At 36.4% G+C, this 16,919-nt stretch overlaps 1 protein-coding gene and 1 non-coding gene across 2 annotated transcripts in view; both read left to right on the top strand.

The window, feature by feature from the left end:
• Nucleotides 1-16,919, top strand: part of FAM83B (family with sequence similarity 83 member B) — an 81,103-nt gene that overhangs the window by 24,321 nt on the left and 39,863 nt on the right. The gene's annotated exons all lie outside the window — the stretch shown is intronic.
• On the top strand, nt 5,335-5,441 carry LOC132018836 (U6 spliceosomal RNA). Its single transcript, XR_009404616.1, has one exon. It is a non-coding gene; the product is annotated as a U6 spliceosomal RNA (small nuclear RNA).

Below are 16,919 nucleotides of genomic sequence, written 5' to 3'. Positions count from 1 at the left end.
GACCTTCACAACTACACTGTCATTTACATACTTTTATCATCCATATTTTACTGATGGATAATCTGCTTTTTTGTGATAGGTATGACTCCAAAATGACCATAATTGGAAAGCAGTGATGACATCCTATTCCTAAATGGAGGTATTAGAAGATACCGTGGAGAGGCTCTAGGATTAACACTAGATGGTGGAGATGTAGAAGCACTGATTTCTAAGTGAACCAAATGCAAAGCCATTATGGGCTTGCTATTAGAAGTCACAGTAATGTGGGACTCTTGGGTGGCTCAGCTGGTTAAGCATCTGCCTTCAGCTCAGGTCATGATCCCAGGGTCCTGGGATCGAGTTCTGCATTGGGCTCATTGCACAACAGGGACCCTACTTCTCCCTCTGCCTATTCTGCCTGCAGCTCTCCATGCTTCTGCTCTCTCTCTCTCTGACAAATAAATAAAAAATCTTAAAAAAAAAAAAAAGAAGAAGAAGAAGTCACAGTAATGTGCCAGCCACTGACAGAAGGTTATGATTAAGTTGATGAGATGTAGGATTTGGACACAGACTCCATCAGGAGGCACTAAAAAGAAATGGGTTCTCTTGAGTTTAAATGCGGGGGAAATTTGAAGAAGTAAGAGAAGGCACAGTCACGTAATGATGTTGTCCTTTGGCTTCTTCAGGCTTCAGCTGTGAGTGGGATCAGTCAGTCTTTGCCCAACCTTATAGGTAAAAGAAATATGACCGTGTGTTCATTCATTCAAGCAAATATTTAATGCCTACTGTATGTCAAGTACTGTTTTAAATTCTATGGATACAGAAGAGGATAAAGTATATAAGAAACCTTGCCTATGAATGGAGCTTATGTACAAATGAGGTAGATAATAAGCATAATAAATGCTTATGGAGAAAAAGAAAAACTGAGCACAAATATGGTTGGGTCAGGAGGACTAAGAGTGGTAATGGTGTTAGTCTGCATTTTAAATAGCGTGCTCAGAGGGTACCTCATCAAGAAAGCAACAGTTGAAGAAAGAGGAAATGAGCCATGCATATCTCTGCAGCAGAGAGGGCTAGACATAGGGTAGGCTATAGGGCAGGGACAGGGCTTCCTGTTTGTAAAGGATGCCATTAAGGATGCCAGTTGGTGGACTCAGGAAAACGGGGACATGAGTAGGTGGGTTCAGGGAAGTAACCCGGAGGCCCGCATGAACTGTTACGCTCTATGTAAAATTGGGAGCCACTGGAGAATTTTGAGCTGCAAAAGAAAGATACAATCAATTTCAAATATGCTATATTAAAGGGTTCATCTGGCTTCAATATTGAAAATGACTGTTGGGCTCAAGAATAAGCACATCAGAGGCTCTGAAAATAATTCAAGTGTGAGATGATGATGTGCTAGAGGGTCAGGATGGCAGCAATGATGGTTAGTTTTTGGATATATTATGAAGACAATAAATGTAGGTGTGAAATAATTTACAGAATATAAGATTACTCCAGAATTTTTGGCCTGAGCAATTGGAATGATGGCATTGTCATTTGAAGGTGGCATCAGTCATCAGAGATTTGGAATCAGGAAGCACAGAGACTAGATTACAGAGGCCTGGAAGTTCCTGTTTTCACCACTTCCCCAGGATGGTTGATCAGTAACCTAGCCACCAACACCTACAGACATGTCTGAAAAGCTATTTGGGAATCACTTCTGAATCCAAACACAGAGAAACTGGATTTGGAGATCAGTCCTGATCCTGAAGACGCTATAGGTGAGGGATGAAAAGTAACTTACATAAGATTCAGATACGAAGTAATGGGCAGATAACAGAGTGAGAGATAAGAAGGCTGGCTGGCTGGATGCTGACACAGGACCTGATAAAGCAGGAACTTACATAACCTGCTGAGACATGGAGGCTCCCAAAGGCAATTATTTTGCAACTCTCGTATGCTGGGTCAGGTGAGTGAAAGACAGAATAAGATACTGGAAAGTTGTCACTTGGGAGGTCACTTTTTTCACAGGTCATTTGGGTGGATAAATTTGGCATTTTCAGATAGTAGGGAATGTGGTGTGGTTTTGAAAAAAAGGCATGGGTTGGTTGGAGGGGTAGATTGGGATCAAATTGTAGAGGTCTTTCGAAACAAGTTCAGTGGTTGTGGCCAGTAGGAAGTCATGAGACGGGGAAAAACACGGGACAGAGATAAGGAAATAAAATCTAGATGTTTTCTTCCTTGTAAGAGAAGTGGTTGGATCAGGAAGTATATGCACATAAGTGTGTGTATACATTGTAACACCTTCTGTAGATCTCTGAAATTGAATGTTGATATGTAATATACTTGAGATCATACTTGAACTTATGTATAAAAATCTGCCTCCCACTTTTTTCACTTAGGATTTTTCCCATAATAAAATAATTGATTTCCTGTACTGATAAGCAGTGGCATCACAAAGCAGGAACAGTGAGAGCTGCCTGGCCTGGATGCAGGTAATAAGGAAGTTCATTATCTCTAGGGAATTTAAAAATAGCAAGAAGATTCACTAAAAGGCAGTCTGCTTTTTAGTACACCATATGCTGGCAATTGTAAATAATGTCAGTGATGATATGCTGTTCCTCACCGGGGCAGATCCCTGCTCCCCCCACCCATCCTTACCCCTGTCATTCCTTGGTTCAGCAGTGCTGATATGATGAGAGTCTCATGGTAATATTCCTTTAGATAGGTACAAAGCTTCATAACTGTTTTTGTATAATCATCAGACACTCCATAATTAGTTGACTCGCAAAGCTTTAACAGCAGAAAAACGGTAGTCAGTACACATTTTTTTCCCCCACAAGCTAACATTTTCCTTTGGGCTGTATTTTCTTATTAATAATCACCTTTCAATTTCCCCCTTAAGAATTCAAACAGATATTATAAACAAGTAAATAAATGTGAAAAGCAAAAACATTGCCATTTGGCTAAATATCAATCCAATAGGTGCTACTGGAAAATCCATAATCATGAACAAAAATCAGTATCTGTTTCATAGTAGTCATATTAAGCCTGCTGAAATCCTGGAGCAGTGACTGGAAAAAAAAAAATAAAGAGTCGTGAACCATGTAGTCTTTTTACAAATGGGCAGTTGGAAATTGAGAAAATCCAAAAGTCTGAAGTCACCCAACTGATTAGTAGCTATTAAGGCAGATAGTATTCAGGCTTCTCAATTTCCATTACCAGACTTTTTTTTTTTTTTTTTTAAGGTTTTATTTATTTATTTATTAGAGAGCATGTGCACACGAGGCGGGGAGCAGAGGGAGAAGGTCAGATAGACTTAGCACTGAACAAGGAGCCTAATGTGGAGCTCTATCCCAGGACTCCGAGATCATGACCTGAACCAAAATCAAGAGTCAGACACTCAATCAACAGAGCCACCCAGGCAACCCTCCATTAATCAGGCTTTATGTTATGTTACTTTTCTACTGGGAAGGAGAACTAAATTTCTCAACAACATTAATAATATCTAATGTTTATTGTTGTGTGCCAGGCAGTGTTTTAGGCTTTTTATTTGTATTAACATATTCATAACCACTCTAGAAGATGGATGGCTCTATTGCCTCCTCTCAGAGGTGAGAACAAGGAGATCAAAGAACTTATACTAGGGTTTAGAAGTAGGAAATGGCAGTGCTGGTATTTGAGCCCCAGCAGGGAGTCCAAACAGAACACACAGCCATCAGTATTGCCTCATGGTCTACCATGTAGACCAGCTGAGTTTTCACCAGGCTTTTGGGCAGGTCTTGTCACACTTGATTCCTGCTTGTCTACCAGATAAAGTCCCACTCAGTAAGCATGGCGTATATGAGGCTCTTGGTGCATCCTTACCTTTGTGCTTTATCTTCTTTCCTCCTCCCATCAATCACCTTAAACTCCAGTTTTATTGAGTTGCCATTTTCTGGGTGTGTCGTGGTAGCTTATTCCTTCTTAATTTTGTAATGGTTATTACCCCACTTGCAGCTTCTTTTCCTGTATTGTGTCTCCTGTTCAGTTTTTAAAAATCCATGTTAATGATGAGTCATCTCCTAGGATATTGCCACCTTTGTACTTGTCCTTTGATTTTTAATTCTAATTCTAATTTGAAGCATGGTACACATCATTGTTTCTTTATTTAAAACATCCATATAACTTTCATGTTCATTTTTGTAATTTTCATAGGTTTCTCTCTGCTTAATTTTTGGATATTTTCTATATAGTTATCTTTAAGTCACTAATCCTTCATTAGAGTACTATTTACTATTAAACTCAACCATTGAGTTCTTAATTTTGGTATTGATATTTTTCAATCATGTAATTCTTGACTGCCTAAATAACAGTTACTTTAAAGTTTGTTTATGAAAATACCAATATTTGGATTACCTATAGGTCTGTTTCTGTTTTTTGTTTTTTCTCTTGGTGTTTGCTCATTTGGTTCTGTCTTTGCATTTACTTGGGATTTTTTTTATTGAATACTGGATATTTAGTATAAAAAATTATAGAGGTGATCTCCATTAGATAGGATTAGTTTTCTTTGATTTGACAGCTAAAGTAAGATTAGATACCCTTACTCCAGAGAGGGATTGGGATATAATGAGGCTGAGATTTAGTCTTTCAGAATAGTGATTTATCTCCAGTTTTCCCTTACCCTTAGGGTAACACTTCTGGGATCTCCTTTAAACACTGAAGTTGTTTGCAGGGGCCTCTTCTCTTAGAAGAACCTGAAATGCAGTGTGATTCTCAAAATTATTCTTAAGCATTTTCCCCTCTTATCAACTTCCTTCTGTTTGGTTTCTTATCCTTTTACTCAGGCAGAAATTTTGGATTTTGCAAGAGTCTCAAGGACATTACCACAAGGAATCTTGAGATCACTTTGTGGTTCCCTTTGCTCTGTGATTACGGGTTATCAAGTTCTTTTCCCTTGGTGGTACTGGCCTCCAGTTTTGTTTGTTTTCTCTATCCCCCTGAGATTGCTAAAAGGTTTTCACCATAACTTACTGTTTAGTATCAGTGCCTTGCTCTGAATTGGCAAGCATGTAAGAGTGTTAGGTGAAAAAGTGGCAAGAAAAATTTGTCTTACCTTGTTATTTCTCTTCTATCTATGATCTTGGCTCCATAAACACTGGCTGCATTTTTTGTTTGTTGTTTGTTTGTTTGTTTGTTTGTTTTTCTGAACCTTGTTACTTCCCGGAGGAGAGTTGGTCTAATAAAATTATCATTGTCTTGTATTAGAGAAGTCCCTTTTATTTTATTTTGAATGCATTAGTATGATTAAGTATCACAAAATCTGTAGGTGAATTTAAGAAAAAAAAACACATATCATATATGGTAAGTAGTTTAAAATAAAAACCAGTGATAGTGTTCATTTCAGCAGCACATATACTAAAATAGGAATGATACAGAGAAGATTAGCATGATCCTTATGCAGGAATGACATGTAAATTCATGAAGAATTCCATAATTTTGCTGGATGGGGGATGGGCCTTAAGGAAGACATTTGTTGTGATGAGCACTTGGTATTGTATGTAAGTGATGAATCACTGATTTCTACTCCTGAAACCAATATTGTACTGTATACTAGCTAATTAAATTTTAAATAAAAATTTAAAAATGATAACTATCACTATTTAAATGTTTAGGAAAAAATTATTTGCAATTTTATGTCTAGTATAAAAATAAGTGTATTTCTTCTCATTCAGTGAATCAGTTAATGGCTAGTTTTATTTTATTCTTGAGTATTTCCAACATGTTTATGAATGGAAACCATCCTGTATCTTATTTTAACTTCTCATGCCTTTGTCAATATTTCTCTGTATAATGCATATTGTGAAACACATTATTCTAACCATTATTCCAATGAAATTTTGTCTGCATAAGTTACAAATGATAAATTCTTATGTTTAGAATATTAGTCAAATAGTATACATGTGAGAATATATTTAGGTATAGATATGCTACCTATGTAAGGATGAACATTCATGTATATATATGAGGGTATAGTATAGACTTTTAGTTCTATATGTTTAAAATACTAGAGAGAGAACTGCAAGTCCTTGAAAAATGCAAATATTTAACTGGGAAATTTAATAGAGCTTAAGTACTCTCAAGTTTAGGGTCTTAAAAAATTAACTCTTTGTCTCAAAAATATATACAGCCATATTTGATTTAATAATAGTTTATTTATAAGCTTTATTTATATAACTTTTGTATTTTTTTATTTTTTTAAGATTTTATTTATTTATTTGACAGAGCTCACAAGTAGGCCAAGAGGCAGGCAGAGAGAGAGCTCTCTGAGCAGAGAACCTGATGCGGGGCTTGATCCCAGGACCCTGGGATCATGACCCGAGCTGAAGGCAGAGGCTTTAACCCACTGAACCACCCAGGCGCCCCATAAATTTTGTATTTTAACACTTTCAGGTAAACTTATTTTTTAAAACAAAAGTATATATACCGTAATCTATTCATAATATGAAGATGAAAACAACCCTGAATGAAACCAAGAGCAAGAATTTTATAGCATTATGTTCTTCACAGTTGTGTTCTATAAAACGCAAGTTTGGGAAAGTATAATATTAATTTCTTTTCAAGTGTCTGTATACCTTATCTTTTTCAAAAATATTTTCCACATTCAAACAGTAAATGTATCCATTGAGCCAAATACAACTAACCTTTTTCTCTTTATAAGTTACATTCCAAATAGTGTATTTCAGTTAACAGTCCAATGTGAAAAAACCATGCGGCTCATTCCTAAAATCAAAGATTGCTCTGTCAGCTGCCATTTTATGTTTTGTTATGTTTAGACCAATTCTGATTCAATCAACATAGCTTTTAGGATTTATTTACATAGTTTCACAGTAGCAAAATCCCTGGAGCTCAAATCCACAGATTTCCCAGAGCTTAGTTTCACATAAATATGTGTATCCACACTGTTTTATTTTTAAGGGAAATATCAAAGAAATTGAGAGGCCAAACAGTTATTTTAAAATAATACTTAAGGAAATGTGACCCAAAGAATGCACTTATTTGTTAATTCTCCCCTCAACACCAGAAATAAAAAAGTCCATTTTCTGTTTTTCCTGGTTACTGCTGAAGAAACTGGTGCAGATTGCTATAACCTATGTAACAATATATTCAACTCATGTGGTCATATTAACTGAGAAGAAACAGTGATAAGAACATTTTTTTTTTTAATTACACACTTAACATGGGGCTTAACATTTAAAACTAGACTGAACATTTTTGTTCTCAAATGCCAAGGGCTGCTTTTATAAAATCCCCAAAGCTTCCTTTCCAACTGGGGACTGTCCAAGCAAATACCTTGAAGTTTTCAGCTTTTCCATCTCAAATGCTACCCTCTCTTCTAATCAGTTTTCTTCAGAGGAAAAAACATTTGTGAGCTTGACCCACACCCCTGCGATTCTATTACTTTGATTTTTGTTTTTGTTTTTTACTGTAGTTAACACATGATGTTAAATTAGTTTCAGGTGTATAGCCTAGTGATTCAAAGACTGTATATGTCATGCCATGTTCACTACAACAAGTGTGGCTACCACCTGTCACAATATAGATTTCAACATCACTGTCTTTTATTTCCATGACCCTTATTCATTCCATAACTGGAAACCTGTATCTCCCACTCTCCTTCACCCATTTTGCACCCCCTACACCAACTACCAGTTTGTTCTCTGTATTTATAGGTCCGATTCTGCTGATTCTGCTTTGTGTGTTTGTATATTCATTCGTCTTATTTTTTAGATTCCACATATAGGTAACATCATATGGTATTTATCCTTCTCTGATTTATTTTACTTTGCATAATATCCTGTAGATCCATCCACATCACAAATGGCAACATCTCATCCTTCTTTATGGCTGAATAATATTTTGTTGTATGTATATATATATACACACACACCATATCTTCTTTATCCATTTATCTAATTGACAGACATTTGAGCTGATTCAATATCTTGGCAATTGTAAATAATGGAACAACAAATATGGGGATGCATTTATCTTTTCAAATTAGCATTTTCACTTTCTTTGGGTAAATACCCAGTAGTGGAGTGATTGGGTCATATAGTAGTTCTATTTTTAATTTTTTGAAGAACCTCCTTACTGTTTTCCACAGTGGTTATACTAATTTTCATCCCTAACAAGATCATAGAAAGGTTTCTTTTTCTCCACATCCTTGCCAACACTTGCTATTTCTTGTCTTTTTGATTCTAGCCATTCTGACAGACGTGAAGTGATCTCACTGTGGTTTTGATTTGCATTTCCGTGATGATGAGTGATGTTGAGCATCTCCTTGAATAGTATTTATATGCAAAGACATATAAAAGGAATCTTAAAGAGGACTTTATAATGGACATTTATATGTGTGATGGATATTAACTGTTGTTTCTTAATGTTTCCTGAAAGTAAATGTTTAAAAGATTTTTCTCCTTGGGTCTGTTCTCTCTGTGCATTCTATTCCTTAGTGCTGCTTTCCACTCCACACCTTCAGCTACCAGTGCTATGCATGACTGTGGGGTGGCCTGTCTTCTGAACGTTGGCCTTGGATTCTAGCAGACCGTCCGGCAGCATCTTTACTTGTTTGGCCCGCAATACATTTAATGCAGTGTGTCCCAAGTAACAGCTACAAGTTTATGAACTTCACAGTACTTCCCCTCCTGTCATCTCTCTGTGAAAGGCATCACCACTTTCTTAGCTACTGAGGAATCATATGATTCATCTCTCTCTCATCTTACACCTCCAGTTCTGTGTGGACTGGACTTAGTGACTCTCTTCTTATGAAAACAACATGGCTGAAGTGATGGTGTGACCAGGTTACAAAAGATATGATGCCTATTCCTTACTCCCTTTCAACTACTTTCTGTGGGGAAGCCAGCTTCTGTGACTTGAGGTCACTCAGCAGTTTACAGAGAAGCCCGTGGGCTGAGGAAATAAGACCTTTTACCAACAGACATGAAAGTTAAGCATCTTGGAAGCAGATAGGCCCTCCCAGCCAATTCCAGATGACTGCAACCTTGACTCTGAGTCAGAACCACTCAGTTAAGCTGCTCTCGATTTTTTTACCCACATAAACTGTGAGATAATAAACATATGCTACTTTAAGCTACAAAATTTGGGGAGTGATTTGCTATGCAATGATAGATCACCAACACAGGAGGCCTGATCTCTGCGAGTGAGATGAGATTCCTCCTTAGAATTCTCTTCATTTATACCACTGACCTGTTCCTGGACACTGTCCTTTTGTATTGTAGTTACTCATCAATAAATTTGATACTTGGGTGAATTCAGGCAAATTTATACAAGTCTGAACTGTTTAATAACTATGTAAATACATCAGAGCTTAAAATATGAACCAATTCAATTCAGTATCAATTCAGTAACAATGTATCAATTCAGTAACCACACTTTATGTCTTAGGAGATTCTAGAAGTGATCATTTACCATCACCTCATGGTTCTTAGAAGACATTCTCAGCATCTTACGTTTCATATTTCCAATTATGTTATATGTCAACATCCATGAACCAATTAAAATATTGTAATTCTACTAAATCAGGTTGCAAGTTGCAGCCAATTTCTAAATTAAATCTACGGTTGAAGACTTGAACAAAGTGACATAGATGGGAAGTGATTCTTTTTTTATAAAAACCTAAAGTTTAGCACCAAGGATTCTCCTTTGGTAACATTTATATGCAAAGAAATATAAAAAGGAATCTTAAAGAGTATCTTATAATAGCCATTTATATATATGAGACCTCAATATTTATGACTGTAGCCATCCTACTTCTCCATTTTGGGAGCGATTTGACAATCTAATCCCTTTAAGTGTTACAAGTGCTAAAAGATAATTGGTTTTTTTGTCATCTTATTTTAACCTGAATCAGTATGTTTTATGGTGGTCAGAGAACAGTCCTCTTTAATTACGCCACCAAGGAAACTCTTCTTTTCCATTTGGACATTTATATTTGTAGAGGGTTAGTTTAAGGGTGAGAGAGAAGAATTCTTTCTAGGCTCATATTTAACAGTGTGTGATTTGCTCTTTAATCACGTTAATTCTGCAGTATATGCAGCCGGTGGCCTTCGATGATGGTGGTTTCCACTGCGCTCAGTGGCTCTCCCAGGTATTGCATATCTAAATTCAGGAAGCAATGGATCTACCAAGAATGTATAACTCTCAAGGCCTAGAAGCATTTTTTTCTTTAATTTCCTGATAAATAGTGGTCAGTTGGTATAAGTGGTCTCTTGGATTCTGATGAATGTCTTGATTTTAAGATGACAGTCTCAGAGGTAAATTAGGGGACTATAACCTACTTTCTATAACTTAACATATGTGTTTGATGTCTGCCAATAAAAAACACATGTGCCAAAAAATGGACAGATATAATCTGTTTTATGCAGGTGTCTAATATTTGAGAGAACATACTTGAAGAGATTTTAATTAAGAATATGTGTCATCTTAGGGAACCTAAAAAACAACTCTACAGGGGTTTGTCCTCAACCATCTGGTGTTTGAATTAACATTTTTATTTTTGACTGGAATAGAATGCAAAGCTCTTCCTTAAGGTTGCAGTAGATGACATGCTAGAAATGTACAGGCCCTTGGAATTTAGGCTTCTAGTAGAGAATGGCTTTCTTTGGTGAGAAAAGTATTAGAAATGAGCAAGGACAAATCTGACTTTATACCTTTCAGAGAGAAATTTCAGAATATACAAGTGTACGTGGCAGCTTGGGGTGGTGATTTTGAGTGTGGACTCTGGATCCAGACTGGCTTTGAATCCCAGCTCTACCAACTTAGTTTTCTATTATGTGCTAGGTATGGTGCCCTGTGCCTAAAAGAGTATTTCATTTGATCCTTGAAAACACTGTAGGTATGTTTTATTATTCCATTTTTTCAGATAAATTGAGATTTCAAGAAAGTGATTTGACCAAGATTATCAGCTGATGTACATGGTAGCTGGAGGACTGGAACCTGTGTCTGACTTATTGCCAAGGGTTTACAAATACTTCATTGTTGTAGACTTTGTAACTCAGAAGAGATGTGGGAAAACAGTAACAACAATAATTTCCAAATACTGGAGGGAGGGGTGAAAATGAGCATGACAAAGAACTATTGAAACAATGATCATTCCTGAGCTGGGAGAGAACAAGTTTTGGTTTGACTGGAGCAAGCATATTTTTGGGAAGGTGAAAGGGAGGGTAAAAAGGCCGCCTCCTCAGTCCTTATCATTTTAGCCTTGCATTAAGTTCTATTATATGTCTTTTTATTTCCTTGAGATTTCCTTTATGATATGTGGGTACCTTTTCTGTTCTCAGGTAGATGTGCAAGTTTGTGGTTCTTTTACTTTGACAAGCTGATAAGCAGGATGTGTTCAAATACAGTTGTTTCATCAGAGAATGTTAATACACACTTACATAACCAAGGTGATGCCTGTTCTTTTTTTTTTTTTTTTAAGATTTTATTTATTTATTTGACAAGGAGAGACAGTGAGAGAAGGAGAACACAAGCAGGGGAAGTGGGAGAGGGAGAAGCAGGTTCCCCACTGCATGGGGAGCCCTATGCGGGGCTCGATCCCAGGACCCTGGGATCATGACTTGAGCCAAAAGGCAGATGCTTAATGGCTGAGCCACCCAGGCACCCCGAGGTGATGCTTGTTCTACCATTGAGCATGTGAAGTTCACATTCATAGTTTTAACTTTGTATGGGTTGTATGTATTATGTATAATGGTTGTTTCTGTTGAGAGACACTTAAACGAAATTAAGGAAAATGGGTTTCAAAGCCAGTAACCAATAACATGGCATAGTTTTTTTGTTTGTTTTTATCATTGGTTAAAATACTTTATCAACTGCTTAAAACAAAAGTATATGCCTAATGTGTTACCTTTCAAGATTCGGTTGCCGGTTTATAGCATCTATCTAGAATGATTGAAAGAACCAAGAAATTGATGAATTAGCCCTAAAACAGCCAATATAGACATGACCAGAAACTACAGCTTTATGGGGAAGGCATGCTGTTTGGTCCTCCTCCAGAGCCTATTTACCTTTATTTTACACACAATTAAAATAAACTCCCTAATCTTTCCCAACCCAGATCAGATTACAACTATTACATTAGAATACAGGGAGCCTTACTGTCAAGAGGAAAGATCAATTTGATACCTTGATAATAAGAGCAAAACCGAGAAGCCGACAAAAGAATACTCTGAGCTTTAGCAGTTACAACTTAGAATGTAGTGATTGGCACTGTCCGCAACCTTCTAAATTGCCATTGTCAGTAAATATGCATTTTCACTATTTTTTTAATCCTGTACTATTGCTGAATTCATTTATTAGCACTAATAGTATTTTTGATTGCTTTAAGATTATACATATATATCATCATGTATATTTATTGACATTAAAAATATTTATACTATGTTATGATAGGTAAACAATGAATCCCTTCACATGGATTCTGCAAGTTCCCTATAACGCATCCAAAAGACAGAAGATTAAAAAATATAAAAAAGAGGGAAGGAAAGTAGGAAGGGAAGGGAGGGAGGGGTGGAGGCGAGCAGGCAGACCGGCAGGCAGTCCTGAGACTTCTACCCAGTTGTTTTTGGCTCAAGAACATTTATTATCTCCCTGTGAAAAGAGAGCCTAGTGATCCAAACTAAATTGTTTTTTTCTGCAATATTCTTATGATTATGTTACATTTAACTGTTTATTAAATCAAAAGCATTTTATACATTGAAAAAATTAAATAATGTTCCATTATCTTAGAAACCTTTAAATAATTCCAGATTTAAATTATACTCGGTATACTATGCTTGAAAAGTCAAGGAAGATTGTTCTTTATGTAAGAATGTTTTCCATTTAAAATCGATTGGACAAAAACAACACAATTATTTTGGTACTTAAAGTCACATTCAACTATCAGGAAAACTCACTGTGTATGTTAGCCAGAACAAGAACAAGGACCTTCTTTAATAAAAATCAAGCATATTTGTTAAAAATTAAACGTAATTGAATATTGCAGTCAAGCCTAGATTCTTAGAGGTCAGTTGGAAAAGAATAGGAATGAAAAATAACATAAAAATAGATTTGACGCATCTTGACTGTTAGTATTTAGTTAAAAGTTGTATCTGTATTTTCTTCACAAGGTCTTCTCTTATTAATATCTCATTTAATTTTTTATTCAACACTGCATCATTCCTTCCCATGTCCTCTCCCTGAGACCCTTTGGACAACTTACTGCCTTCTAACAGGGCGGGGACAGCTTTACCTGCTAATTCTGCTGCTACACTGGTGTGCACGTAACCTAGTGAAAAACCACAACAGTGACATCTGGATAGTAGGGAAACCTCAGATGGGACACAGCTATGGCTACCATTATTAATCTAAAATAATGTTTATAATCTTGCTGATAAGGGAAGCCTTGATTGCATTATTATGTATTCTGGGTAGTTTAAATTTGTAAATAGAAGTCTCCTAAATAAAGTCAAAATTTCTGGCATTTACTTACATAATATTGTGGTCTCTATGAATAGAATAGAGGGGCAGAGGGTTAAGGAAATTGTCTTAGATCTTTTGACAGAAATCGTAATAATTTCCATCTGAAAAATTCGGCAGATTTCTGGAAAAATACAAAAGAACATAAAAAGCTAACTGTTAAGTTAGCTGTCAGATTCAGGTCAAAGAGTTTAAGCTTTTGTTTGGTAGATTTATATTTTGGAACTTCTTAGTAACTTTCTTATTCTGGACGAGTAGGATAATATGACAGTAATAAAGACATGGAAGCAACACTGAGCTATCTCACTGAGGAAGAACTAAGCAGCTCAGTTCACAGTCCATAATGCTTTGGCAAGCAGGGAGGAATTAGGCATGTACCAAAGAAAAATAATGCCTGTCCTGTTTTCCCAATCAGCCACCTTACAGTTTAAGGAATTTCAGTGTTCTAGCTCAATCAAGTCAAACAATCAACTCTCTGTGCCAAAGAGAAGACCTGAATAAGGAAAATATCTGAATTAGTATACATTTTTACCAGCATTTTCAGGCATGCTCAAAATCATGGTATCACTTACATACTTCGCTTTTCTATTCAGGATGGGCTTCTTAGAGTCTTAGAGTGGCTAATGTTACCTTCTCCCTACCTCTTTGGATGGTTAGCTACTTTACCTTTTTCTTTTCTTTCTTTCTTTCTTTTTTTTTTTTTTTCTTTTCTTTGCTTAAGTAGCGTTTCCAAGGAACCAACATAGCTTTCTTTATACGTCCCCTGGGAATTAATGCTGGAGATGAACAAGAAGGTCTGGCATACTCAAACTGGCCTCTTGCTGTCAGTTGCTGTTCTCCTCCCAAGCTGCTTATTGCTCAGAAAAGAATTTTCAGCCAACCCCAGGACTCTGCAGGAATAATACGATTCCTTGGGAGACTCATCACTAGCTGTTTTCAGGTGGAAAGCAGGCCCGGGTATTCACTATACTTTGTGCAGAGACTCAGACCTGGAGATGGCTGGGCTTGTAGGTCCTTTGTTACTTGTTGAGAATTGGGACAAAAGCAGAAAGAATGAATTGCTGCCTATCATTAGTTCACAATCACTGTCTTCTGGACATCTCTGTCTGAGTGCCTCCTATACCCCAAACTTAGTACTTGCCGAACTGAACTATTTATATCTACCCTTCTTACAAATTGGATATTACATTTATATATTCTCACTAGGATAATGGTATCACCATCTTACCATCCATTGAAAATAGTAACCTTGAAATAAGATTTTTTTTAACTCTCCTTCTCCCATATACCTTCTTTTACCCCCATTTAATTTTTTTTCTTTTCTTGCTTTTCTTTCTTTCTTTCTTTTTTTTAATCAAGACCTGTTGATTGTCTCACCAACATATGCCAAACTGGCTTTATCTGTTCTGTCCCCAGTGCCATCTGCTCTACTTCAGACTTGCATGATCTCTTGCCCATAGTGTTGTGGGAAACCCTTATCTGTCTGTTCTCCTGCAGTGTTCCTTCCTGTTAATTTCTTCTTAATCTTCAAGTTTTAATTAACACATTGTCTTTGCTAAGTGTTTCCTGAACTTCCCACGTTAGTTCAGTATGGCCTTCCGTGCTCCCATGCACATCGTTGTAGCACTTACTCATGCTGTGATCCACATCTTTGTTTATGCCCCTGTTTCTCCAACTAGACTTGGAAGCCCTCGAGAAAGGACCTTTGTCTGGTATACTTTGAAATTCTGAGCACAGAGTAAATGCCCAGCTCTTTCCTAAATCAAAATGATGAATTGAAAATTTTCTGATGGGTTATGAAATCCAAAATTAGTGGTATAAATGGATAAAGGAGAAATCAGGAAAGTCTTACTATTATATTTTAAACACACATTATGTACAGCATTTATGTGAATAGGAGAATAGGTTCCAGGTTTTCCCAAACATTTCTCTCTTAAGCATTTTAAGAATCACAAGCAAATATGATTTTACACTGTGAATTTAGGATGCAGTAGTAAATGTGGCAAGTCTGTGCCTGAATCAAAATGCACAATATTCCAGCACTCTACCTAGTTCTGTCAGTATTCGATTCAAAAGCTAGTGGAAATTACGAAATTGAATGCTTTTAAAGGGTTCTTTGGTGACTGAAGGTAAGTTGAGCTCCAGGGGCCAGATGACCCAGAGCACAGTTTTTTTTTTTAAATGAAATGATTCATAATGAAATGATTCAGGTAAAAACAGACAAAAATAAAACCAATACATGAAAGAGGTTAAAATAGTTTATTCCAGGATATATAGTTTATGAATGGTTACAAAATGTGGTATCACTTTTGAAATTGATTAGGATTTTGTGAAAATGTGCATTTATGTGCAAATGTAATTATGTACATGAAGTTATTAATGTAATAATTATTATAGCATACTTCAGCTTAATGGTGGGGTTTTGCAGCTTTTAGTATCCTCATGTAAATTACAAGGCACAACTTGAAAGCAAGAACATAGAACTTATTTATCTTTAGATCATTGCCTTTCAGTGGGGTGGGGTGATCGGAAGAGCGTGAGGCACTCCCAGCCTCGTCCCGCCAAGGCAGCATCTCAGAATCTCTGGGGGCCTTTTCAGACTGCTCACTGTTCTTGGACACAGTAGGAATCGCCATGTAAAGCTAGCTTTTCCTTGATGAGAGTGTGGTATTCTTGAAGAATATTAAGGCAGAAAAAACGAGAGTACTACTGAAAAAGGAGTCAGTGGTTGAGAACACTTTTGTTTCATATTTCAAAGATACCAAAAATAAAATGCCATTTATATTTTCACATACTTGAAAAGAAGCATTTACAAAATAATAATTTTGGCTTTACAGTTTCTGTCTTTTCTCTTAATCAAGTAAATATTTATGACTGAAGGGAGGAAATGGGAGATATCAGTGACAATATATGCATAGATACCTATAATACATTTACATTGTAAATAAAATGCATGACATAGGAAGGCTGAACCAACTCTGCTTCTATTAAATGGTGGTAAGCCTCAAATATGTCCCTTTAACAAGAAAGTGAGAGATGCCAAAACTGAAGGGCATGACAGACCGCCCATTCTACTTAATTAGAATGTCTGGGAAATATGAATGCAAGACCACAAGAAATCTTTTTAGGTGTGTAACTGCAGGCACTGGTATACTCACCATTCAAAGCAATGTTAATTGTGTATTCAGACATTAAAGGGCAGTCATAGGTCAGAATTTAAATTTCTTCAATAGAACATGACTGCTCTTTGACACAAGTCAACTTTGCTGAGTTGCTGGCAACAAAAGCTATTATTGACACATATGTAGAAGAACTGGGAATCTGTCTATCTAGCCAAATCAGGATTCTTGAGTAGTCTAAAAAGAACAAGGCTGAAGGTTAAAAATGATAAATGTCTCAGAATATAATTTATATTGATCCTGCCTTTTTTTTTTTTTTTT

Source organism: Mustela nigripes, chromosome 5 (assembly GCF_022355385.1).
Source record: "Mustela nigripes isolate SB6536 chromosome 5, MUSNIG.SB6536, whole genome shotgun sequence".
NCBI classification, from domain to species: Eukaryota; Metazoa; Chordata; class Mammalia; order Carnivora; family Mustelidae; genus Mustela; species Mustela nigripes.
The sequence above is the reverse complement of the archived record's forward strand: the minus strand, read 5'-3'. Positions and strand labels throughout refer to the sequence as shown.